This window comes from Melanerpes formicivorus, unplaced genomic scaffold, assembly GCF_026170545.1.
Source record: "Melanerpes formicivorus ecotype bairdi unplaced genomic scaffold, bMelFor1.0.p_v2 SCAF_64, whole genome shotgun sequence".
NCBI classification, from domain to species: Eukaryota; Metazoa; Chordata; class Aves; order Piciformes; family Picidae; genus Melanerpes; species Melanerpes formicivorus.
In genome coordinates, this window is record NW_027142416.1 from 2,166,938 (window position 1) to 2,192,117 (window position 25,180).

General features: G+C 44.2%; 1 protein-coding gene across 8 annotated transcripts in view; it reads left to right on the plus strand.

Annotated features, from left to right (window-relative positions):
• Window positions 1-594: 594 nt before the first annotated feature.
• Window positions 595-25,180, plus strand: part of FAR2 (fatty acyl-CoA reductase 2) — a 142,750-nt gene continuing 118,164 nt past the window's right edge. For 2 of the 8 annotated variants that reach the window (XM_068162416.1, XM_068162417.1), the window contains exon 1: window positions 595-736. The gene's annotated coding sequence lies outside the window, so the exon portion shown is untranslated. The other 6 variants (XM_068162414.1, XM_068162412.1, XM_068162415.1 and 3 more) reach the window with 4 other exon arrangements.

The window sequence follows — 25,180 nt, forward strand, 5'->3', positions numbered from 1 at the left end:
CACTGGTCTTAGAGCTTTATGCCCAAGCACCACAAGTACAAGCTAGGACACAGGAGGTTCCACATTAACATGAGGAGACACTTGAGTATGGTGAGGGTGCCAGAACCCTGGAGCAGGCTGCCCAGAGAGGTTGGGGAGTCTCCTTCTCTGGAGACATCCAAAAACTGCCTGGATGATCAGACTAGGAGATCTCTGGAGGTCCTTTCTAACCCCTGTCATGCTGTGATTCTTTGATTAGGAGTAGTGGGATGTGTACTGTAAGAGCACCAGGCAGGAGGAGGTGAAAATGTGGATACTTTGGAGACTCCACCTAGTCGTAGGCTTTAACTACTAGTGTGCAGTTGTGCAAACAGACTTGCACAAGGAGATCCCATGTGGAAATGGCAGGCATCTGCAGTCTTTAAGCCTCTCAAGAAAGGAGCTAGAGACTGGAAAGCTGTGAGTGGGTGTAGCTCCTAATTCCTTTGTGTTTGGAGTTCTGCTGCCAGCTCTGACACCGATGCAGTCATCAGTGGGCATCTTACCCAACCTCTCTGGGGCTGGTGCTTTTGCAGCACTAATAAATTGAAGATGATAATTAGATAAACACAACTTTGTAATATTAGGGTTTGTACCTATCATAACAAGAGGATATAAAAGCACAGTATCTTGCTGACTCTTATGTTGGGTTGCAAAGATCTTTCTAAGGGTGTTACCTGCAACAGCTGAAGTGAGAAAATCAATGTTCGTGGCACAGGTAGGTACGGGTAGCTGAGCAGTAGCTATTGTTGCACGGCTCGGTTTCTCTTAATGCTTGTAAGACAAACTGTGTCATTAATATGCTGATTTTATAATTCTTATTTCTGCGTACAACATCCTTCTTGAGCATTGGAAACAGGCAGGTTAAATTCTGCCTTAAGCTGAGAAGAGGAGGAAGTGTAATAACCTTGGGGAACACCCGGGGGACTGCTTACCTTGCCCCTTCGCCATGGATTTAAAATGCTTTGGGTTTCACTCCTCTTCCCTGAACGTCTCCCCTCCTGGCCGCAGGCAGGGGCTGCAGCCCAGCCTGCCGCCCGCCGCCCGCTCCCGCCCAGCGCTGCCGCTCTCCGCGACGGGCGGAGGCGGGGGGTGAACGAGGGCCGGTCAGGGGCTCGGGGAGGCGCTGAGGAGCCGCCGCAGTCGCTCGCCCCCTTCGCCCCGGGGAGCCAGGAGGCAGCCGCACCGGCAGAGGAGCCCCGCTACGCCGGTAAGGAGAAGGAGCACTCGAGAAGGGAGTTCTTACTCGCCAGCTTTGAATTCCTCCGAGGGCTGCTGCGGCGTGCTCGGGTACTCTGCGGCACAGCTAACGGGGAGAGCGGCTGAGGCAGGCTGCGCAGGGAGGAGGCAGCCAAACGTGGCATTGCTGAGCGATGCCGGCAGCAGCAGGGGCTGAGGAAGAAGGGGCGGCCTGAGGCAGGACCTGTCCGAGTCCTGTCGGGGGTAAACCCCTGTCGCCTGCCCCTGGTGTGCCTGGCCCCCGCTTGCAGAGTCGTGCCGCTCGCCGTTTCTCCTGAGCTCGGCAGCACAGTAGCAGGGCCAGGCAAGGTGGAGGAGAGGAGCCGAGCGCGGGCGGCCTGAGCTGGTCCGCATCCCTCGGCAGAGCCGCCTCTCCGGGAACCCCCGGCCGCAGCCGCTGGGTGCGAGAGGCAGCGGAGGGGGAAGGCAGAGCCAAGCTGCCGCTCCTCCCTCCCTCCCCCGGCCGGATATATAGTATCAGACGCATAGGGGAAGGAGACCGTTCTGCTTTTCATTTGCATTTTCTTGTTTGCCTCCTGTTTTTCATTGCCGGGAGTTGCTTGTGCGCTAGGGAAGGTGGGGACAGCGTTTTGGAGACAGGAATTGGTTGGGAAAGCGGTGATTGAAGGTAATAAACCCGCTGGGGGACATTGCAGGGGGAAGGGGGGAGAAGCAAAAAATAAATGGAGGTGGGGGAGAGGAGGCCACGCTGTGGAAGATGATGCCCAGGAGGTAAGGAAGACGGCAGGGGTGCAGCCGGCCAGGGGCGGCGGGGCCGGGCCGGCTGCGGCTGCCGCGGTTGTGGGAGGCTCGGCTGGGGCCAGGCCGGATCGCGTCGGGCAGGTACGGCGAGCCCGGGGGCAAGCTTCGACCCGCGGCTGTGGGGAGCGGTGCGTGGCTGGCGCAGCGCTTGCGGTGATGCGAGCGGGGCTTGGGCGGCCCCCGTGGCACTGGGTGGTGCCCCGAGGGGAGCGGCGGCCCCAGCCCAGCCTCTCCATGGCAGAGTTGAAGCTACAGCGCAGCCCTGCGAATAAGGAGAGGATGTGGTGAGTGGCTCCTGCTAGTTTCACAGCAGGGTTTGCTCTGGGTGGGGGCAATCTTTAGTGCGGTGTTACAAAAAATATAAATGGGAAGATCTGGCATAATTGCGCCGGAGGCTTGCCTTTATGTCTTCCCTGCTGTTAGGCCCATCCGTTTTCCTTTTCAAAAAAGTATGGTATTATACAGAAATGGAGTTTTAATTGTATGGGGGAGGGGTGTGCTCCTTATTCTGAGCCTTGGTAGTGTTTTGTGTCTCTTGATTGGGAAATTGCTGGATGCTCCTGCTGCCCACACATTCACATGACACCACAGAAATTCAACTCCAGTTTTGTTGGAGGTTCCTGTGAGGATATCCTCGGTTTTCTAGAAACTAGAGACCGTGCCCTTGTCTTCTAGAGCCCTTCACAGTAGCGTTGTTGCTCAGAACAATTTGCTTTTACGTGTTTGCCTCTAAGCCTTTTAAGGGCATAACCACACGAATAAATAATGACAGCCCACTGACTTGCAGTAGGAAGCAGTAAAACTAAATAAGAGTTGCTTCTCCCAGAAATATTGCCCTAGAAATTCAATCAAAAGACTAGCTTTGCATCTCCATTTAGACTTAAGACTTTGCTATCCGTGAAGGTAGATGAGAAAAATGTGCTGTGAGATCCATATTTGTTCTAATCCTGGTTCACTTGAATATGTATTAAAATAAGTATAAAACTGAACTGTTGGGCAATCCCAAAGATGTAGTAAAATGCATGGCCTTTCAGAAGCTTTTAATACCAAAGCTTACATTGCTTTGGTGTGCTACTTTTAGACCATAACTTGCTGCTTGTGCTGGTGTCTGGGAACCTTCGTGCCTATATGATAAGAAGCTGATGGCAGTGCAGAGATTTGCTGCTGGAGTTTGTTTTCCTTTGCATCTCCTATATCAAAAGCATCATCATTTTGTGCTTACCTGCAATGTTCTTGAAGAGGGCAGTGCAAGTTCTATTTATTACTGTATAATCTGCTCCTCTTCAAAGTAACTACAGCATTTAAAAATTATACTAGTAGCTGCTGTAGGAAAGTTGTAAAATTCCTCTTATAAGGTAGTGCTTCAATCTCCTGATCTGTTGTGTTTTCTTCCTCTGATAAACTATAGTTGTGCAAAACCAAGGGTTTTTTCCCTTTGTTTTGGGGTGTTTGTCGAAGTTGAAGGCACTGTAAACATGAATACCTGGGTGATGAGAACAGAACATTTGAGAGAGGGAGGAGAGATTCACTCACTCAAAGGTATCTGAATTAAAAATAGCTACAGCAAATTGAGGACAGACTTTTACTATATTTAGAGGATGTTCAAGGATGCATCTGATACTGTAACAAAACTGCAAATTCATGCCAGTTTGAGTTGTGATTCTAATGCTTATTAATGCTTGTTTAAATTAGTAGTGGAGAATTGTACTTTTAAAACATCATGATGGTCATGTGGGAAAAGCCTGAATAAATAAAAGCTGTAGTACATCAGCTGGGCAAAAGAAGACTCTAGAGACAGACTGCCAGAGAAGCAGGGAACGACCTGTTAACAGAGGCACCAAGTTTGCAGCTCTGCTCTGGAGGCAGCTTTGACTGATAAACTCCCTGTGCTTTTTCCAGTCAATTCAGATGTCACAAACTGGATGCTTACAATTTAGTTTCTACAGTTGTCTTTCAGCCTTGCCCAGATCCATGTTTTATTGTCCTGAAAGATGAGAGGCAATTTTACCATGTTATAAATCAGGTCAGTGGCAGAATTGTCCTGAAACCTTAATTCAGAGCTCTGTGTTCTGAGCAGAGGAGGTAGTTGTTTAGCATGTCAGAGTAAGGCCCCACCTCCTTCAAGAATACACTTACTTAATTTTTTGGCCTTAAAGTTTCCTGCTGTGCTTAGTTTGTCAGGTCCTTGATTATGTGTACCTTTATAACAAACTCAGTTTCCACTGCTGTTTCTGCAGTGCTGTATAAACTTGGGGCCAGCTGGACTGACAATTGCTTCTTTTTGTTTGATCTTCCTCAAAACAACCATACACCCTGATTTGAAGGAAAGAAACATTCCCTGACTTTACCTAAAGAATGTAGATGTATTTTGTCATAGATGTTTAAGAAGGGCCTTTTCTTACTTGGGGGATGCTGAACGTATATACACTGTAGTGTCACACCCTCTCTGGAATATTCCTTCAGAAACTGTCTTGTTACTGGGAGTGAAATGATAAAAATGTAGCTTTGTTGCAGCTTTGTAGACAATGCTATAGATGAATGAAGAAAAGATTCTTCCAAAGCTACATATGCTAATTAAAGAAATGGAAAACAACAGTAAGTGTTACACTGACATTGGGTGAATCAGACCTGTTTCTGAGAAAAATCTGCAAAGCAGAAATACTGTGTGGAAAATCAGTCCTTTTCAGAAGTGTAATTCCCACAGCACCCCTTAGTATGTCCTAAAAGAGGGATTCTTAATTTATTCACAAAATGTGTTGGCATTAACAGTCTTCTAAGAGGTTCTTCGAGATGGGTGTGCTGTGGAGTTAACAAGGGGCTACACATACGAATTTGATAGTAGCCAGAGATGGTACCATTTGACTTATTTTGGTGGTGGTATATGAAATTGCCTGAGTCATCTTTATAGGTGTGCTGTGATACCTCAAAAGAGCTGCAGCTGACCTCAACTAGTGCAGCTGACCTCAACTTCAGCTAATGCAGCATGAAGAAAATGATGGCCTCAAGCTGGCATTGTTTGCTCATTAGGAGTGGCTCTTTGCTCTTAAGCACAAGTACAATGATATGAAGAAGGTTGTGGCTGCAGCAGTCAGCACTGTTTTGGCCAAAGGCACAACGATCATTTGGAACTGTACTTTTCTGTTACTGCTTTCATTGACATAAGAAAGCATTTCTTTGCCTGCTGTCTTTACTTTGAGATATAATGTGAATAATTATGCCTGTCTGAGCTTTGCTTCCCATGTGGCTAATGACATAAGGTTATTCACCATTTGTGGAATTTGTTTGGTTATGCAGAGTTGAAGCGTCTGAGAGACCTCCTCCTTTATCACCAAGGCCTTCAGAAATGAGCTAGTGCTTTCAGCAGAGGTCTGTGCTGGAAAGTGTGTTGTTGTCTAGAGCAGAGCATTCAGTGATGCTCACATTTAGATCTTTCTCTGGCATGGTCAGAAGCAACAACTAGAAGCAAAGTGATTGTGTTCTGTGGTGAATAACCATAGTGCTAGACTGCTGAAACCGGGAGCGTTGCCTGCTCTGTTTCTGGTTAGGACCAGCAAACACAGAGGTGATTTTGTGGCTCCTGTCAGCTGACCACACAGCTTCTCAGCCTGTATCAATCACTTGTGTTTGGCTGCAAGGAAGAAGCAATTTGGAGTGGGAGTGGGATGAAGAGTGTGGCTGAGCATGCTTTGCCAGTCTCATCCTGGCCTTGTGGCAACCAGCAAAGAAAGAAGAGTGAGGCAAAGAAAGAAGAGGAAGGGAACCGCTTATTTCTGCCAGAATCCTGTGGATTCACTATGTCAGCAGAGCCAGGGACTGATGCAGATCTTTTCAAAACCATCTGCTTTTACCACCTGTCTTTGCTTATTCACAGTCTTACTGGGCATCGGTATTCAAAAGGTTTCTCTTTAACTATAAAACCAATCAAGTTTCTTCTGAAATTTGTCTATTACATGCTCATAGCTCAATCAGGAGACTATAAAAGTGCTCTGTTGTGAAGGGGAGAGAGAAAAAGACTTGCCTGCCCAACACAAACCACTTCATAATGTGCACACTCACAGTGCTGTTAGTGAAACTTATTTTTGTTATTAGCTGGTCTGAAATGGGTAACATGATTCTGTTTAAACCTAAGTTTCAGGGCAGTTTTGAAGGTGAAATTTTGTTGCGGAATTTTGTTGGCAAAACTTCTGTTGCATGCGCTGACATCAGCTTGTTTGTTGCTTCTAGCTTTAAGTCTAGGGGAATATCACAGTCTTGGACTGATTCTAGATTTCCTGTGGCTGTTGAAGTCAATGTAATTGCTGTAAAGCACCCAAATTCTTTGTTGGACGACAAAATTTTTTAAGAGACCGAGACTGTTGGTCCCCAGACCATTAGTAAGACACCTAGTCTCATGTAGTCATGTTTCTAAACTGAATGTGACAGAATTATGCTCTTAGTTAATCATCACTTCATATATCTATAAAGGAAAAGTTTGCAAACCTGGAGCTCTGATAGCCATGTGGTCTAATATGGCATGCAGTAAATTCCCCTTTGTTCCAGTGGCTGCAGCTCCAACTTCTCAGCAAGGCTTTTTCTGTGCCCTATGATCCTTTATTCAGTAACATACATTATTGCTTTAATGTGGTTCTGCTTGTACTTCCCAATGGAGCCCATCCCTTGCCATCTGTGGGAAGAAATGAAGTCCCAGATCACTGAATCATACTGTCTTCTACCAGTGACCTCCTTTGAGCTGTCATTGCTGCTGTCTTTATCAGATACTCCAGAGTAAACTGGCTAAGTTAACATACTCCTAGTATGGATCAGAGTGTCAGTGATCCCCTCTGCAGATATTTTTTTGTTTGGTTGGTTTAGTTTGGTTTGGGTTTTTGTGTGTGTGCCTTTCTTTGCGTCTGAAATAAACTTGATGACACTGTGGCAGAGAGGAGAGGGCAAGGAGCCCAGAGATGCCAGAGTGTTTATGCCATGCTCTGTTGTATGTGTCAAAACAACCATCAGATCTTGCATCTAGATGTAGTCAAACCTGTCAACTCAGTGGAAAACCTTTGGGGTTTTGCCGTTAACCAGTTTATTTTGCCATAACACTGTCTGTCAGTAGCTCTCATTGTTCATTATTCTTATGCTCAACTTCAAAGAGTGTTGTCTTTTCTCATGTATCCTCCAAACAGCCTGTGGGGCAATACTGCACTTGAATTCAAGGTTTCAGGGCTAGCTAAACAATGGATGGGTTTGATGGTAAATGATGGATGCTGATACGTTTTTCTGTTATTATCTTCTTTTTTTCATTACCCCTATTTCCCAATCTCTTTATTCTCTCCCAGCTTTCACTAAGCAGACAGAGGAGATAATGAATCTGTGTGCTTAAAGACTGATTTCACCTCTCTCTTCATCTGCATTTTGGCCTATCACTGACCCTTCATTGCTACGCAGTCTCAGGCAAACTGCTGTGTATTAATTCCAGTGGCTCAGAAGAGAATTTCACCCCTCTCCACCATGTTTGGAAGCTCTCTTGTTTTTATGCTATAATTAGTGCTTCACAGGCACTTGGCTCAAATCCTGTGTGCTGCTGTTTGCTACAGGGTCCAAGTCAATTGATATGCAGGGAAGGGATGTTCAGTTGTTGGTACTGGAATGCTCCATGCTTGGGGCATCAAGTGGTTTTGGCCTAGTGTGTTTTTCTGTGGAATATTTATGTTGGACCATATGCAGTTGAGATGCAGGCAGTTGTTTATCTACAGAGGGTAAGATTGAATTCTCTACCAGTGGAAAGACTTTTGCTTTGGCTAGCTCAAGGTGTTTCAGGGACTGCTTTGGCATTGCTCATTGCTGGCTGCTGCCCTCCAAGAGTTTCCAGCAAGCAGGTGAAACTATATGCTTCCAAGATGATGTGATGACTAAACTGATCTGACAGTAGGTCAATCACAGCACACAGATAGATGCGTATGAGCTGCTCATACTCCACCACTTGGAGGAGGGGGGGGTCTTACTTCTCATGTTACTATTGGAAACTTTTTGCCTGTTAATGTTACATTTACTGCAGCTTTGTTTGTCAAGTAAGAAATGGTTTAGTTTCGATAGCCACCTTTCTGCTGGTGAATCATATCCAGGCTGAAGTTGCATTAATACTGAAAGCATTTCTGTCATCTTTCTGAATGGCTGGATTTCCCCAAGAGCAGGATGGTGACATACGTAGGAGGATGGGTTGTTTTGTGACTGTCTGCTTTGCCCTTGAAGTTAAATGTGATTTAAAACTTCCAGTCTTAAAGGTTATAGACTGGAATGTCTACCTATCATATTTCACCTTAAAAAATTCTGTTCAGAAAAATAGTATGCAATGCCAGAATTTCCATCATTGACCATAGATTGCAACCTTGAAGATGGGCAAGTTCTTGCCTTCTGAAATGAAATAATGAGTATTTTTCAAGCCCCAAGTTCCCTGCTTGTCACTAACATTTAATTTCCATGGCAACCTGTGTAACTCTTGATCAGAAAGATCAAGTAAGGTGATCTAGAGCCTTTTGTAGGAGCTCCTCTCTGATCTAAGGTTCATATGTTCAAAATGGTAAACCAGTCACAATGCTGTGAAATTAAAACTATCTTTCATTATATGACAGGGTTCCAGCAAAGAGAATAGTTCTTTTATTTTCCACAAATGCCTACACCTAATGTGACTGATGGGGTTGTGACTGTGAGCCCCTTAAAGTGTTATACAAATGAAAAGCAGAATTATGTAAGTACATCTTGTGAAATTACAAAAGCACAAACAAAAGTGCAATCAAATACCTAGATATATAGCAGGAGGCTTGTGTCTTGTCTCCTGTGTAAGAGTAAGCTAAATTTATTATGCCTGCTAGTTGCAGGTAATCAAGACAATAGGATTCTTGTTCATCTGATGTGTGCAAGTCCCTACATATATTTTTACTCTAAATGTGTATCTTTTCAGTGTTCTCTGTATTTGCAGTCAGCTAGCATTGGCAGTGCTTGATGCTTTGCTCAACGATTCTGTGTAGCTTTGTATAAATAACCCTCAGTCTGCTGGATTGTTTATAAAATAGAATGGATACTTCCTCGCACTTGTTTTTTCCCTGGTTTGCTTTGTTTTCTCTTTGTGTCTTTGAAATTCTCACCTGCTATGTGCAACATTGTGTCCTGCCTGTGAAGAATCGAGTGCCCAAAATGTCAGGTTTGTTTAGCCTGGAGAAGAGGAGGCTCAGGGGAGACCTCATTGCTCTCTACAACTACCTGAAAGGTGGTTGTAGCCAGGAAGGGGTTGGTCTCTTCTCCCAGGCAACCAGCACCAGAACAAGAGGACACTGTCTCAAGCTGCCCCAGGGGAAGTTCAGGCTGGAGGTGAGGAGAAAGTTCTTCACTGAGAGAGTCGTTCACCATTGGAATGTGCTGCCCAGGGAGGTGGTGGAGTCACCATCATTGGAGGTGTTCAAGAGGGGATTGGATGTGGCACTTGGTGCCATGGTGTAGTCATGAAGTCTGTGGTGACAGGTTGGACTCAATGATCTTTGAGGTCTCTTCCAACCTTGGTGATATTGTGATACTTGTAATCTAAAGTGCTCGTAATTGCTGGCTTATAAATGCCAGCAGCACCTTTGTTTGACCATGGAATCTTCACTAGGGTGTCCCATAGGTAGTTGGGTTTTTGTGTTCTGTACAGCATTATGCAAAAATCTTACCAGATCAGAACTTTCCACTTGCACCAACAGAGGTATTTCATTAATTTGGCAGTTGTTGTGAAGGTTCAGAAAGATTTGCAGGCAGGGAAATACAATAAGGATGACTATATTTCTGTGATAAAAAGGTCATACTTCATTGCCTTATTTTTTTTTTAAATGCCATGTTTTCCATACTTTATGGAAATGTACCTTCTTGTATTTAAAAAGAAAATTCTGAAAGAATCTGGCTGAAAACTTAAGATAAAATATATCAGCTTTGTCTTCTTTGTCCTATTCATAAATTATAAACCTACAACTGCAGAAGCCACTTTATGTGAGTGTTTATTCCTGGATTAAGTATCTGGTGTGGTGTTAGCAAGGGAGCATATGTTCTGATGACTTGGGATAAACACAAAAGTTATACATCTCCCCCAGAACTACATGTTATGAGGAAAAAAATATGTTGGGCCATACAATTTATCAGGAACAGTGTGGCCAGCAGGAGCAGGGAGGTCATTCTGCCCCTGTACAGAGCACTGGTTAGGCCATACCTTGAGTCCTGTGTCCAGTTCTGGGCCCATCAGTTTAGGAAGGATGTTGACTTGCTGGAAGGTGTCCAGAGAAGGGCAACAAAATTGGTGAGGGGTTTGGAACACAAGCTCTATGAGGAGAGACTGAGAGAGCTGGGGTTGCTTATCCTGGAGAAGAGGAGGCTCAGGGGAGACCTTATTGCTGTCTGCAACTACCTGAAGGGAGGTTGTAGCCAGGTGGGGGTTGGTCTCTCCTCCAATCAACCAGCCTTAGAACAAGAGAACACAGTCTCAAGCTGTGCCAGTGGAAGTTTAGACTGGATATTAGGAAGAAATTCTTCATAGGGAGAGTGATTGCCCATTGGAATGGGCTGCCTGGGGAGGTGGTGGAGTCACCATCACTGGAGATGTTCAGAAGGAGACTTGATGGGGTGCTTGGTGCCATGGTTTAGTTGATTAGGTGGTGTTGGATGATAGGTTGGATGCAATGATCATGAAGGTCTCTTCCAACCTGGTCTGGTCATTCTATTCTATTCTATTCTATTCTATTCTATTCTATTCTATTCTATTCTATTCTATTCTATTCTATTCTATTCTATTCTATTCTATTGGTTTCTGTCATCTTGAGAATGGTTTCTGCCAGAACATCCTGGTTTTGTTAGTATAGTAAATCTCTTGGCATCTGCATTTGGTACTTATTCATACATTCATTGAAGGTGTGCGTGTCATAGAATGCACTGGGTTGGAAGGGACCTCCAAAGGTCATCTAGTCCAGCCTCCCTGCAGTAAGCAGGGAGATTTCCCGCTAGGTCAGCTTGCTCAGAGCCCCTTCAAACCTGACTTTGAATGTCTCCAGGGATGGGGCCTCTACCACCTCTTGGGGCAATGTATTCCAGTGTTCCACCACTCTCAGAGTACAGAACTTCTTCAGAATGTCCTATCTAAATTTGCCCTTCTCTATTTTGAAACCATTGCCTCTTGTCCTATCACTGCAGGCCTTTGGAAGTAGTCCCTCCCCATCTTCCTTGTTAGGCTGCTTTCAGGTACTGGCAGGCCCCTATTACATCTCCCTGGAGCCTTCTCTTCACCAGGCTGAATACCTCCAGCTCCCTCAGCCTGTCCTCATAGCAGAGGTGTTCCAGCCCCCTGATCATTTTTGTGGCCTCGTCTGGACCTACTCCATCAGGTTCATGTCCTTCCTGTGTTGAGGGCTCCAGAGCTGGACACAGCACTGCAGGTGAGATCTCCCCAGAGCAGAGTGGCAGAATCATCTCTCTGGGTCTGCTGGCCATGCTGCTTTGAAGCAGCCTGGGATGTGATTGGCCTTCTGGGCTGCTAAGTTTGCAATGTGTTGGCTCATGTCTACTTTTTCATCCATGAGTACCCTCTATCGCATCTTCCCCCAGCCTGTATTGATAACAAGGATTATCCTGTCCCAGGTGCAGGGCCTTTCACTTGGCCTTGTTGAACCTTATGAGGTTCACCTGGGCCTACTTCTCCAGCTTGTCTATCCTCTGGATGACATCCTGCACTCTGGTATATCAACCACACCACTCAGCTCCATGTCGTCTGCAAACTTGCTGAGGACATACTTGATCCTACTGTCAGTATTGCTGATGAAGAACACTGGCCCCAGTATACTCCTCTGAGGGACACCACTTGTCACTCTTCTCTATCTGGACATTGAGCCATTGACCACTACCCTCTGTATGTGACCATCCAGCCAGTTACTTATCCATTGACCAGTCTGTGTGATGCTGTGGCATTAGTACTTGAAAGCAGAGAGCATAGCAGAGGACACAGGTGCTGATCTGTGGTACAGTGTGTGGAAATCAATTAACCTGGCAGCTTTCAAATGGGAGATTGAGGTCTGCTGATGTGCTGTACAATGAGTGAAGTGGAGCAAGGTGGTGTTTTTCACTTGTGCTTCTCACTTCACTGTCAACAATTCAGATGAGATGAGCACAGTGCAGATGCACTGTAGTAACATATGAGGTAGGGAGTAGCATTTGAAGGCCATGCGTGACGGAAATGGCTTGCCTTGAGTGGAGTTTGTCTGAAGATCCCTGGAAGCATTGCCATAAGAGACCATTTGGGGCGTCTTGTTTCTTAATTTAGAAGCAAGTAGTGACAAGTTTAAGTCCCTGATAAATTCAGAAGAAAGGATATCGTGCAATCATCCAAGCTGGAAAGGACCTCTGAGGTCATCAAGTCCAGCCATTTCACCCACCTCACCAAGTCTGTCACTGCACCATGTCCCCAAGCACAAGATCTAGATGGCGCATCCAGGGATGGCGACTCAACCACCTCCCTGGGCAGCCAATTCCAGTGCCTGACAACCCTTTCTGTGAAAAAAATTTCCCCAATGCCCAGTCTAAACCTGCCTTGTTGCAGCTTTAGGCTATTCCCTCTCGTCCTGTCATTAGTTACTTGTGAGAAGAGACCAATGCATACCTCTCTACAACCTCCTTTCAGGTAGCTGTAGAGAGCAATAAGGTCTCCCCTTCTTTGTAGACTAAAAAGCCCCAGTTCTCTTAGCCTCTTCTCAGAGGACTTGTTCTCCAGGCTCCTCACCAGCTCAGTTGCCCTTCTCTGTACCCACTCCAGTGCCTCAATGTCCTTCCTGCGGGGCCCAGAACTGAACACAGCACTCGAGGTGTGGCCTCACCAGCACTGAGTACAGAGGGACAATCACCTCCTTGCTCCTGCTGGCCACATTATTTCTAGTACAGGCCAGGATGCTGTTGGTCCTCTTGGCCACCTGGGCACACTGCTGGCTCATATGCATCCACTTGTCAATCAGTACCCCCAGGTCCTTTTCTGCCACACAGCTGTCCAGCCATTCTTCCCCAAGCTTGTGGCATTGCATGAGATTGTTGTGGCCCAGGTGCAGGAACCTGATGATATGTAGCATTCAGGAAGGTAACCTGGCAAGTTTGTCAAGAGAGCAGTGAGATCTGTAATGTCAGTGAAGACACTTAATGGGTCTCCCTCCTTCTCCTGGAGGAACCACATCCTAGCACAATCCAAATAGTAATTTTAGTCCTGTTCAGTGAGTATAAGGGCATGTGTCAGAAAGGTGAGGTACTGTTTTTCTTCATTCCTTCAGTTACTTTGGAGATAGTGTTAAAGGAAGGGTAAAAATGTTTCACTGTGGATTTTGGGTATTTTTTGTATCTCTGTCCTTCTCCCTTAGTGTTTAGAGGCTTCATGCTCTGGTGATTTGGATTCGATTCTTTCCAGCATCTGCTTGTGAGAACTACTTTTTGCCAGACATCTGCTGATTAAGATCAGGAGGTAGGGCACTTTCTTATTTCAAAAGAGTGAAGTGAGGATAAATGCTGGGTTCTTAGAATCTAAGCTGTGTGGAGTTGAGTGTGTGGGCAAGAGGAGACCTTCTTGCAGTGTGACCTTCCAAGAAAGAGGCGTGATAAATTCCTGCTGCAAGTATGATTTTTGTACAAAAGCACAGATTGCCTAGGAGAACAAAGCTAAGCAGTGCTGCACAGGAAACAAAGCTTTTTTTACTCTTCAGATGTCCTTAGAAAAGCCAGTTACACTCAGAGCCGTCGGGTTGGGTGAAGGCTGAAGGACATGGGTGATAAAATTGCAATTCTGGTTTCTGAAAAGAGGGAGCAGAGAAGTCCTTGAAGGCTAGAGAAAGGCTGTCATTACACCCGTCTTCAAGAGGCATAAGAAAGAAGAATTCAAGGAACTTTAGTCAGCCACCTTTACCACAGTCCTTGGAGGTATTGTGTATCATCTCCTCAGGGACTCTTTTTCAGGTTGAGAAGATAATCAACAGTTGACCCAGATGTAGAAAAGGGCATGTTGTACTTGACCAACCTCAGTTACTTTTACAATGAAATGATTATGTAGATGTGTGGACACCAATGAATATAGCATTTCTTGACTTTGACTTCAGTGAGGTTTTTGTTACCATCCCTCACTGAAGAAGCTGTGGAAATAGGGTCTAGAGATACAGATTGTTAGAATGATTGAAAATCACGTGGCTTTCTAGGTTGAAAGGGTGGTCTTCAGTAGCTCAGTGTCTCATTAGAGACAAAAGACAAGTTTGTGAGAGATTGGGTCAATAAATGGTTACCTAGAAGGTGGGATAGAATGTACCCTGAGAAAAGCTGTAGATCACATTAAAGTGACAGGAGAGTTTAATAAACCAAATGGTGGAAATTCACTTCAGCTAGATCTTGAGAAACCTGAACTTGGGACTAACACAAACCTCATCAAGTTCAGTGACAATAATGGTAAAGAGATGTAGAAATGTACAGAAATCTGTTGTTCAAACTAATTTGTCAAAAATAAGAGAGACATGAGAAAATCAGATGTGAGGATCATATTAGATCTGTTTTCACAGAACAGTGTTGATGATTGTTTTCAATTGAGTCAATTCCTTCATTTAAATTTGTGATTGTGAGCTCTGCATGGAGCAATCATGGAGAGCGGAAAAGGCAGTCAGCTGAAAGGTAGGATAATATGGAGTATGATTTTATCAGTAATCCAAGGTAGGAGTGGAGACAGACAGAATGGGGTCAAGCTTTGCACAAGAAAGAGAGAAACACCCATGTTCTGGTTCCCCAAACCCACAGCCAAAGCCCCATTGTTGGAAGCCTGTGGGTGGGGATGTTGCCGTGTGCCCCAGGCACCAGCCCTCCCTTGCGGCTGGCCAGATAAAGCTGTTGCAGTCATACGCTGGTCATCCCTTGTGGGTTTGCTGACTCCCAGATGAACACCAATGCCAGCTGCATCAGGGCTAGGGCCATGTGGCTTCAGGGTTGATTTCAGTCCCAAATCAGTTTTGTTTCTTTCATTTAATGTCTAAGGCAAGAAATCCTGCAGACCTGAGTTTGCTGGGAGTCAAACCAGTTTGGAGGTATCAGATCTCGCTTAGGTTGCTCATGATTACATAGAGAGCAGGGGAGAAAACCAATCCGAAACATTGTGTTCTGAATCCAGGAGGACTCAGTTTGGAAAAGCCTGGATTTAAGCTCTTGACTTTAGCTGATGTAAGCTTATTCATGGAACAGCCCTCAAGTAACTAAAACAAACAAAACCTTATTTAAGATGTGGCCATGGTCTTTTGTTTCCTTGTTCAGCGTGTTTCTGCAGAATACTTCTCTGACCTATGCCTGTGTGATTAAAATAGGCGCTGCCATTGATTTACTGCCCCCCTCCCCGTGTTACTGGAGTGCTGTGCCACGAAAATAACACCATGTGGAAAAAATGCTCTTGAGTAGATGTGGATTTCCTTCCTGTGGTTGGTAGTGTTCTGGCAGCGCTTCCCTCCAAACCATGACTGTAATTACAGCAGCTGCCATTGATCTTGTATGTGGTGAATGATATCTGTATTTAGCAATGAACACCCAAATGGCAACTGACATAAAGACTTGCTTTTCCTGTTCAGCCCTCCCTCCCCGCCCTCCACCCCCTCCATTGTTATTTCAGCAAAATAATGTTATTTTAAGGAAATTTCCTGTATTGGTTTTTCAGGAAGTTGTTGCTAGAGGTGAACACGTTTTTTTTTTCCCCCTCTTGGGATTCGATACTTTTGTTGCAGCCTAGTTTAAGCATCGGCATTCATGGTGGCAGTTTCCACTGGAAAGATTTTTGGCAGGAAAGTCTCTGCTTCTGCTGGATACATTTTCACAAGAGGATAATTAGGACCTGGTCTAGGTCTCTGAGGAGGCAAATATGGAAAAAAAGGAAATTATTTGCATGTTACAGTATCACAGTACTGTGATACTGTAACTATTATATGTCTTGAAAATATATTCCAAAGCGAACATGCTTCTGACAAACATTTCTCATGTAAATTTAAATCTTATGATTCATGCCATAGGAGGACGTGTGTGTGTGTGTGTTCATATTTGCTTTCAGCTGAGAAGTAGAGGCAGCAACCAGGGATTAAGTGTGTATGCACAAGAGCTGTCTAAATAGGGAGTGTGGGAAGCTAATCAGCACCAAGAGATTAGATTTGTTCTAGTGATCTTCACTGGACCTTCCAGATGCTGTTATGCATGCCTGAGCAGTGATAACTTTGCTGAGAAATGTTTTCTTGTGAGCTTCAGTGGCAATGCAACAGTGCAGTGAAACAATGCCCTGAGAAGGCTGCATTCCTCAGCTTTCTGTTTTGGCTAAACCCTGCCATGGAGGCATGCTGGCTCCTATGTGTGCTAACTTATTGCAGTGCCATGTTGGTGCATCTCTTTGGACCCTGGGGCCAGTGCTAGCTCAAAAACAGTTTCACAGCTTTCTCCTGTAGTCTGAGCCAAAGCTGTCTTCCAGCTGGGGAGCTTCCATACTACAAAGGACAAAATGCAGATCTGCAGTTGTTCTGTATTGATCTACATGTCATCAGCCTTTAGTGGGGACTATTAAGTTCAGCCAGCAAAAATTCAGGCTCTTCTGCAGTATGCTTTGGTTCCTTGGGGCTGTATCAGGTCTGACACTACATCTAGGCAAGTGTCTTTCAGTAAGTTAAAGCTGGGAGCAGCTCAATCACTTCAGCAGGCATCAGCCTACTTTTGGCTGGGTTTGTGAATTCATTTGTGCTGCTTCTCCTGTTTGGGTGACTGCACTGTTGTCCCTAATGTGCCTTTTACCTATCGTCCTGGATATGCTGCCTGTAAATGAACTACATTTGCCTGGAGCCAGTGAATCTGAATCACATTGTTAGACTGCATGTATAAACCACCCAGCCCATAGAAACTGGAGTATGGAAACCTAATTCTGATTAAACCCTGCATGTTATGCAAGAGCATTTATGAAATAAACTTAAAAAGTACAGAGCAACAGCATCTCAGGTATGAGTGCAATAGCCTGTAATTACAATTTGACCTAGAAGATGAAGGATCATTATTATGAAACCAAAAGCAGAAACCTTGAATTCCTTGGCTGTGATCTGCTGTTTCTTCCATCTCTGGGCAGCCTAGCTGGTAAATGCCAGCTGGTTTTGGAGTCATGAGTGGTGGACATGGATCCTTGAAATTCATTGGGACTCTACCTGGATTTCTTGTTCCTGTATTTGTAGTATGTGGCTGTTGGTTTGGGCTGCTTTGAATTCCATTTTGTGCTTAGAATTTGGACTGGGTTTTATTTGAAAGACTGAAGTCCCTTAAGCTGGGACATAGATACAGTTTACTGAAGGACCTTTGTCTAGATAGTACAGGTAAGAGGAAGTTCATTTGTGCTTTCATTTGCCATTGGAATGTGCTGCCCAGGGCGGTGGCGGAGTCGCCATCCCTGGAGGGGTTAAGAGGGGATTGGATGTGGCACTTAGTGCCATGGTCTAGTCATGAGATCTGTGGTGACAGGTTGGATTTGATGATCCTCGAGGTCTCTTCCAACCTTGGTGATACTGTGAAGTGTTCCTGGGTCCCTTGTACCAAATGCTGTTAATATGATCCAACTCCTGCTCTCTGTTTTCAATGAGTTACTGAGAACAGGCTCATACAAACCTCAGGGTGGAACTTAGTTGCTCCTTTACTGAAACTGTCCCTGTAGAAGAGCCCCAGTAATACCTCTCTTAATCTGCCTGGTGTTGACCCCCCACAAGAAAAAAGAGACTTGCTATGCTATGTAAACATATAAAGCAGAGGTAAAGTCACTGTGTCTTTGAAGACAAGTAGAGTCAGCTCAGAACATGGCCATTGTTTCATTGTCTGGGAGTAGCACATTGCACAGATTTCTTTATTTCTTTGTTTTTATTTTTATTTTTTTTTTTAACTTGGAAATGTTTAAAATGAAGCTGGTTGCTGTGTGATTAGTGGCAGCACTGTGTGAACATCAGAGTCACTGTAAGCACACCAATGTCTCTAAATCTTGTGGTTAAGCTATAGAATAAAACCAGGTCGGAAGAGACCTTCAAGATCATCGTGTCCAACCTATCACCCAACACCACCTAATCAACTAAACCATGCAACCAAGCACCCTATCAAGTCTCCTCCTAAACACCTCCAATGATGGTGACTCCACCATCTCCCTGGGCAGCCTCTTCTAATGGGCAATCACTCTCTCTGTGTAGAACTTCTTCCTAACCTCCAGCCTAAACCTCCCCTGGTGCAGCTTGAGACTGTGTCCTCTTGTTCTGGTGCTGGTTGCCTGGGAGAAGAGACCAACCCCCACCTGGCTACAACCTCCCGTCAGGTAGTTGTAGAGAGCAATAAGGTCTCCCCTGAGCCTCCTCTTCTCCAGGCTAAGCAAGCCCAGCTCCCTCAGTCTCTCCTTACAGGGCTTGTGTTCCAAACCCCTCACCAACTTTGTTGCCCTTCTCTGGATACCTTCCAGCAAGTCAACATCCTTCCTAAACTGAGGGGTCCCAGTTACAACCTCTTACCACAGGAGTCAGCATGGACTTTGTAGTAAGCACTCCATCTGCTCCATGTTTGAAGCACTGACCAAGATTTCTGTGAAGAGCGGCCTGGGTTTACAAAGTATAACACAGCATTGTTGGCAACAACTTTGATGAGAAAAAATGTGGTAAGAGGGAGTCCCAAAGGCAGTAAGCGACTCACCACAGGTCTGTCTCATGCTTTGTGTGCTAAGACTTGGTCTGTGGGTCTCTCTTCCCTGAAATTCTGTATTTGTGAATGGCTTCTCTCTAGCTCCAGGCTACACCTACTGCTGAGAATTGGCAGAGTTGGAGAGGCATCATTACATGGCACTGTGCTGCAAGCTGGGTTTTACCTTCCAAAAAGCATACCTATGTGATATTGGGCATCGAATGGTCACTTTCTTCATGATCTGAAAACTTAACGGATGCGTCAGAGCACTCTGGATGAGATCGTTTTCTCCATGCTAGTGCAGTGTTGGTCTTTTGCATTGGTGTTGGAATAACCTAGAATCATAGAATCACTAAAGTTGGAAAAGACTTCTAAGATCATCAAGTCTAACCATCAACCCAACATCATGATGGCCATTAAACCATGTCCCAGAGTGCCATGTGGACATGGTTTCTTGAACACAGGGATGCTGACTCCACCACTTCCCTGAGCAGCCTGTTCCAGTGCTTGACAACCCTTTTGGTGAAGAAATTTTTCCTAATGTCCAACCTAAACCTCTCCTGGTACAACTTAAAGCCATTTCCCCTCATCTAGTCACTAGTTACTTGGGAGAAGAGACCAACAACCACCTCATTACAACCTCCTTTCAGGTATTCGTAGAAGGCAAGAAGGTCTCCACTTGGCTTCCTCCAGACTAAAGAACCTCAGTTCCCTCAGCCACAGGAACCTGGATCATGTTATGTAATATTTCATTATTATTTGTAGGAGTCATGGATTAGATCTGCAGTGGAAGTTCAGCAGAATGTATGATCTGCACTGGTTTATGGTAACTGAAGATTTTTTGTTTATTTATTTATTTATTTGATGTTGTTAAAAAAGGTATTCTCTGCAGCTGGGGAGGACTTGATGACCAGAAATCTTCCTTGTGCAATTGTGCAGAATGACTTAGGGAAGCAACAAAATATAAATGTTTGCTCAGATTTCCTGCTAGAGAATACAGTGTTTCTAACTTTAATATCATGGCTATAGCAGTATTCTTCTAAGGACTTCGCTCTTACTACAAAAGATAGGGCTCTATGCTTAACATTTGCTTAGCTCACCACATTTCTTGGTTATGAATTCTGGCCTTGTCAAGTGGATTGTTTTCATAACTGCTAAGCAACAGCAAAAATCCAAATCACAAAGCGTCATTAGACCAGCAACCTGCATTTCTGTGGCCTCCTAGCATGAAATGGAGCCAGCCTGCACACTGCAGCTAACTGCAGAAACACAGTCAGGCAAAGATTTTCTTTGTTAGACTGCCTTATTAAAGCTCCTAATTGTGAAGGCAGTCAGTGTGTTTTTCTGAGCCACAGTAATTCAGAGCTCAGTAAAGGGAGTGTACTGTCCTGCCTGGTAGTTAAATGGATAGATTCAGTGCCTTACAAACTGCCTTACACCTCCACCAAATCCCAGCAGGTAATAAATAGTTCCTGTATGCTGCAGATAGGAAAGTCAATGCATGACAGTGCTGGATGTGGCTGTATCAAGTGACTCAAGTAAGTGGTTTTCATTTAGGTATTAAACTGGGTCAGATACAGTACTTTGGGGTTCTTTTTCAATTGTTGAAAATGCATGATCTTCCAGCTTAAAGAAAGGTATCAAATGCTGTGTAAATGCAAATGGGCAGTAAACTGTCACTTTTTTTTTTAAACTTGTTCACTGTAAATTTTTCCTTGGTTAATGAAGCCCATGAACTGAGCAGAAGAACTGGAAGCATATAAACCTGAAACACTTCCTCTGTGCCTGACTCATACTCTGATTTAGCTTCAGGGGTGGTTCTCCTTGGATTCTGTTATCCTCTGGCTGCACTGGTTTTGCCAGAAATGTGTCTTTATTTTATTTTCTGAGTTATTCTTGGTGCAAAATACAATACTGCTGACCCAAAAAAGACTGTGACAAGGGACAGCTGAACTCTGTATAGTTTTCACTGTAGCCTTTCTGGTTTGTTTGGTTTAGGAAAAGCTAAGTACCTTGTTTCCTTTGAGCACAGTGGACTTTGCCTCAGAGGTGCTAGTTAATGCTATAAATAAGACTAGATTTCTGATGGGATGCAGTCATGTGCTCTTGTGCACCCTAGACTTTGGCTTTTTATACATTAGAAGTAGAAAGGGATGAGAAGAGGTGGTTGTTGCCAACTGGTTCACACATGAGCAAAAGCCCTACTTTGTCATTCTCCTTACAACCCTTTGTTTTCCTGGTTTTATTTGGTTGCCAAAGGTGGAAAGGGAAGTTTCACAAGTTTTACTCAGCCTGTGTGTAAACATCAGATCTGAGAAGTGCAAGTCTGAACACTTTTTAGCAGATTTGGTCTCTAATTTCTTGTGTCTTGTATGGTGAGACTGTAGCCATTGTGCAACTTGGTTTTTTTCTCCCCTGATGAACACCATTTAGCTGCTGCTGCTTTCATCTAGATTAATCCTAGCAGCTCCTATAATCATCTGTTTCAATATAGTCATGGTGGACTTTGCAGTTAAGATCTAACAATCCTGTATGTAAGTGTCTCCTGAGGGGTTTGTTTTGTGGTTTGTTTTGTTTTGTTGTTTGTTTTTTTTTTTGTGAAGAGAATGTTTATTGTCTCTTTTTCAAGAACTTCCACATCTGCTGTGCAGTGTTTTGATTTACAAAACAATTTATTTGCATTTTCTTTGTCGTTGAAAAAAGCCTTTGAGTGTAATGGGGTTTAGCTGCAGATTTGTACCAGACATAGTGATGTAACCTTTATTTTTTTCCATGGCCTAGGTGGAATGAGATATTTTTTTGAAACATACTGATTTTGCTCTCTGACCAGTTGCCTGTAAGAGAAAGCAGACTTGCATGCATCAGTAGGAATATGAAACTAAAGGGGGGATTGCACAGCAACCATTGCTTAGAGCGTCAGCATTGTTCTTTTCATGCAGACTTGTTCATGTACTTGTGGTCTGTATCTGACTGCAAAGTGCAGAGATGTTGAAGTTAATTCGAAGTGCAAATTATCATAGGAGTCAAAGGCAGTGTTATATTTTATGTTTAAGCATCTTGGGCTCCGGAATAATCTGTACCTTTGTGTACCCCTACAATTCACAATCAGATAAAGTCCTGTTGTCTCAAAGGGTACATGCAGTTCCAGTTCTCTTTGATGTGATAACCTTTTAGAACTTCATAAGTTGTTTCCATGTGCAAATGTGCTTCAGGTGCTGTCCTGAACAGGAACACATCCCAGAATTGTGGATTCTGTAATTCTGTCCTGACTTATTCCTTGCTGTGTTGTGGCACATGTTACATCCTCATAATTCTCTTGCTAGCTCATTGATTCTAAAAATCTTGCAATGCTTTTTCGGGTATGAGGCCAATGAAATTAAAGCAATTTCACAGTATCACCAAGGTTGGAAGAGACCTCAAAGATCATAGAGTCCAACCTGTCACCACAGACCTCATGACTAGACCATGGCACCAAGTGCCACGTCCAATCCCCTCTTGAACACCTCCAGGGATGGTGACTCCACCACCTCCCTGGGCAGCCCACTCCAATGACAAACAACTCTCTCAGTGAAGAACTTTCTCCTCACCTCCAGCCTAAACTTCCCCTGGTGCATCTTGAGACCATGTCCTCTTGTTCTGGTGCTGCTTGCCTGGGAGAAGAGACCAACCCCTTCCTGGCTACAACCACCTTTCAGGTAGTTGTAGAGAGCAATGAGGTCACCCCTGAGCCTCCTCTTCTCCAGGCTAAACAATCCCAGCTCCCTCAGCCTCTCCTCATTTGTAGTTTCTGAAGTGGAGTTGAGCAGAAAGAAAGAATGTGCCAAAAATGAGCACTATGAGATTTCTCTATAGTTGTTTTGAAGATGTTTCCCAGCAATGGAGTCCTTTCTGTAATGATGCTTTCTTTAAACTCTTCATGCTCATAGAAAGCTTTAAAAATACACTGTAGCATGGATTTCAGATGTAAGAAATTTAGGTGCCATCTTTTCCTTTAGAAGAAATGAGTGAAGAAAATAATATTTGAAGTGGAAAGCCATCCTGATAGTCATGGGGCATTTAGAGCAGCTGTGTATAATGTCACCTCTCTTTAAAAAAATGATTAGCAGTGATGCCAGAAATAATTAAAGACAGAACATCCATTTCTAGGAGAAAGAAGGTGTTACCAAGCTGGCTCAAAGATGGAGCTACAATTTTGGTACTGCAATTGAACCTGTGGAAATTGAAGTACAACTGTAGACTACCTGGCCCCCTTTTCAACAGACTTAAGTTCTTATCCCCATGTGAATTGTCTTTCTTCTTCTTTTTTTTTTCTTTTCCCTTATCTTTTGCTTAGTGCTGAGCTTAGATATTCAAGATATACTTGGAAACATCTATTATATGCCTCAAGGCCTCCACCAGCCTTCCTGAGACAAGCTTGCTGCTGCTCACATCTTTGTTTCTGCTGTGTTCTTCCGGTGGAATCAGAGTTAACCTGATGATGAGGTTTTCCTGTTTTGGTTTGATTTTTCTTTAATGGGTAGTGTGCTGTTATGTAGGCAGGGCACAGTCTATGGCATGCTTGAATTACTTACAGGGCTTGATTTTTATTTTAATTTTTTTAACCTGGCAGTTAAGAAGTTTGGAATGCTTTGCAAAAAAAAAAGTCAGTTTAAAGGAAATACATACACATAATTTCTTGTCTCTTAATTGTGGTCAGCAGTGTGTGTAATTAACTCACAAACCCCCCCGTGTTTCACTCCAGAAAGAGTGATACATGCTGTACCCTAAAATTCAGAAAACAGTTTCATTAACTGCAGAATTACATCTCTTGGGTGACTCTCTGGTGAGCCATTGACTCTTCTACCTTAATTTGTGACTGCAGTTAATTGCCACTCAACTGTCTTTGCTAAGTTGCAGTTAGACTTAGTTTTGGATGTGGTTTGCTTTGGGGTTTTTGTTTGTTTTCTTGTTTGCTTGGGATGCATTTTTTTTGTGGTTTGTTTGGGGGTTTTGTTGTTGGTGTTGTTTTCCTTTTTAGGAAGAGGTTGGTTTTGGATAACTTTGGAAGGCTATGGGGAAGGTTTGCCTTTGCTCTAATGAGAGAAAGCTATGTTTTGTCTTTGAAAAGAATGTAAGCACCTTGTAACTGAAGGAGAGAAAGTAGGCAGAATTTGGTTGGATGTGTTAAAATATTGTTTTGTTATTTTGACCTATTGTATGCCTTAGTTACGGGCATGCCAGTAGAAAACAACCAGTTCAGACGTGACACATGTGCCTTCTGATAGACCAAATAACTTTGCTGTATAACGTAATAAACATCTTTGCCTGCTTACATCTTGTCCTGGAAGCATTGCTCGGGGTGATTCAAACATCTATGTAACAACAAATGGAAGCAGTGCAACGAGAAGACTGAGAAATCTGTATTATAACAGAACACAGAGAGGAATTCTGCACTTAGGTCCTTGAGTTAGTAAACTTTGGGTCCCACAGACAATGTTGTGCAATGGGTGTTTAAAAGCAACCAGCTTTCATTGAGCATCACAGTCCAAGGGAAAAATCAAGGGGCTGTGAGAATAGAATTGAATGGAATAGAATTAATCAGGTTGAAAAAGATCTTTGGGATCATTGAGTCCAACCTATCATCCAGCACTATCTAATCAACTAAACCATGGCACCAAGCACTCCAAGTCTCTTCCTAAACACCTCCAGTGATGGTAACTCCACCACCTCCCTGGGCAGCCCGTTCCAATGGCCAATCTCTCTTTCTATGAAGAACTTCTTCCTAACATCCAGCCTAAACCTCCCCTGGTGCAGCTTGAGACTGTGTCCTCTTGTTCTGGTGCTGGCTGCCTGGGAGAAGAGACCAACCCTTACTTGGCTGCAATCTCCCTTCAGGTAGTTGTAGACAGCAGAAGATGCCTTCCAGCTGATCAGAGCTCTAAAAATCCTACCAGAGCACAAGCTGCTCTTCTCCTAGATCACTGCAGATATTTGCAGCTTTATCTGGATACAGCTCTGAGAAGAGAGGAACTGGAAAGGTCGAGGGCATCAGTTGTGCTCCTGTCGGCAGCATCTTCTCTTGCTGAGTGCTGGAGGCTGAGGCTCACGGGAAAGCAATTGGCATAAGCAGAGCACACTTGGAGCTGCCTGTGCCAAGAAGTGATTCTTTTGAGGCCTGGATAGAGATGCAACTTGAGGGCAGTTCTGCTGACATGACAAATAACCAAACTGCTATTCAAAGCTGAACAGTTGCTATAAACTGGAGAGTGCAGTGCTTTGCAAAATCCATGTACTTAGCTCTCAAATCCAGTTTTGAGAAGAGAAGAAAACAGACTGAAGATGCCACTTCCACTAAGCTGTATGTCTGCGTGGTTTGGAGTTAAAACTTCAGCAGGCTGTAAGAGGCCCACAGGAGCTGGTAAATGTGCATTTGGAAATTTGAAAGGGCAGTACCCTCACCACAATTCCT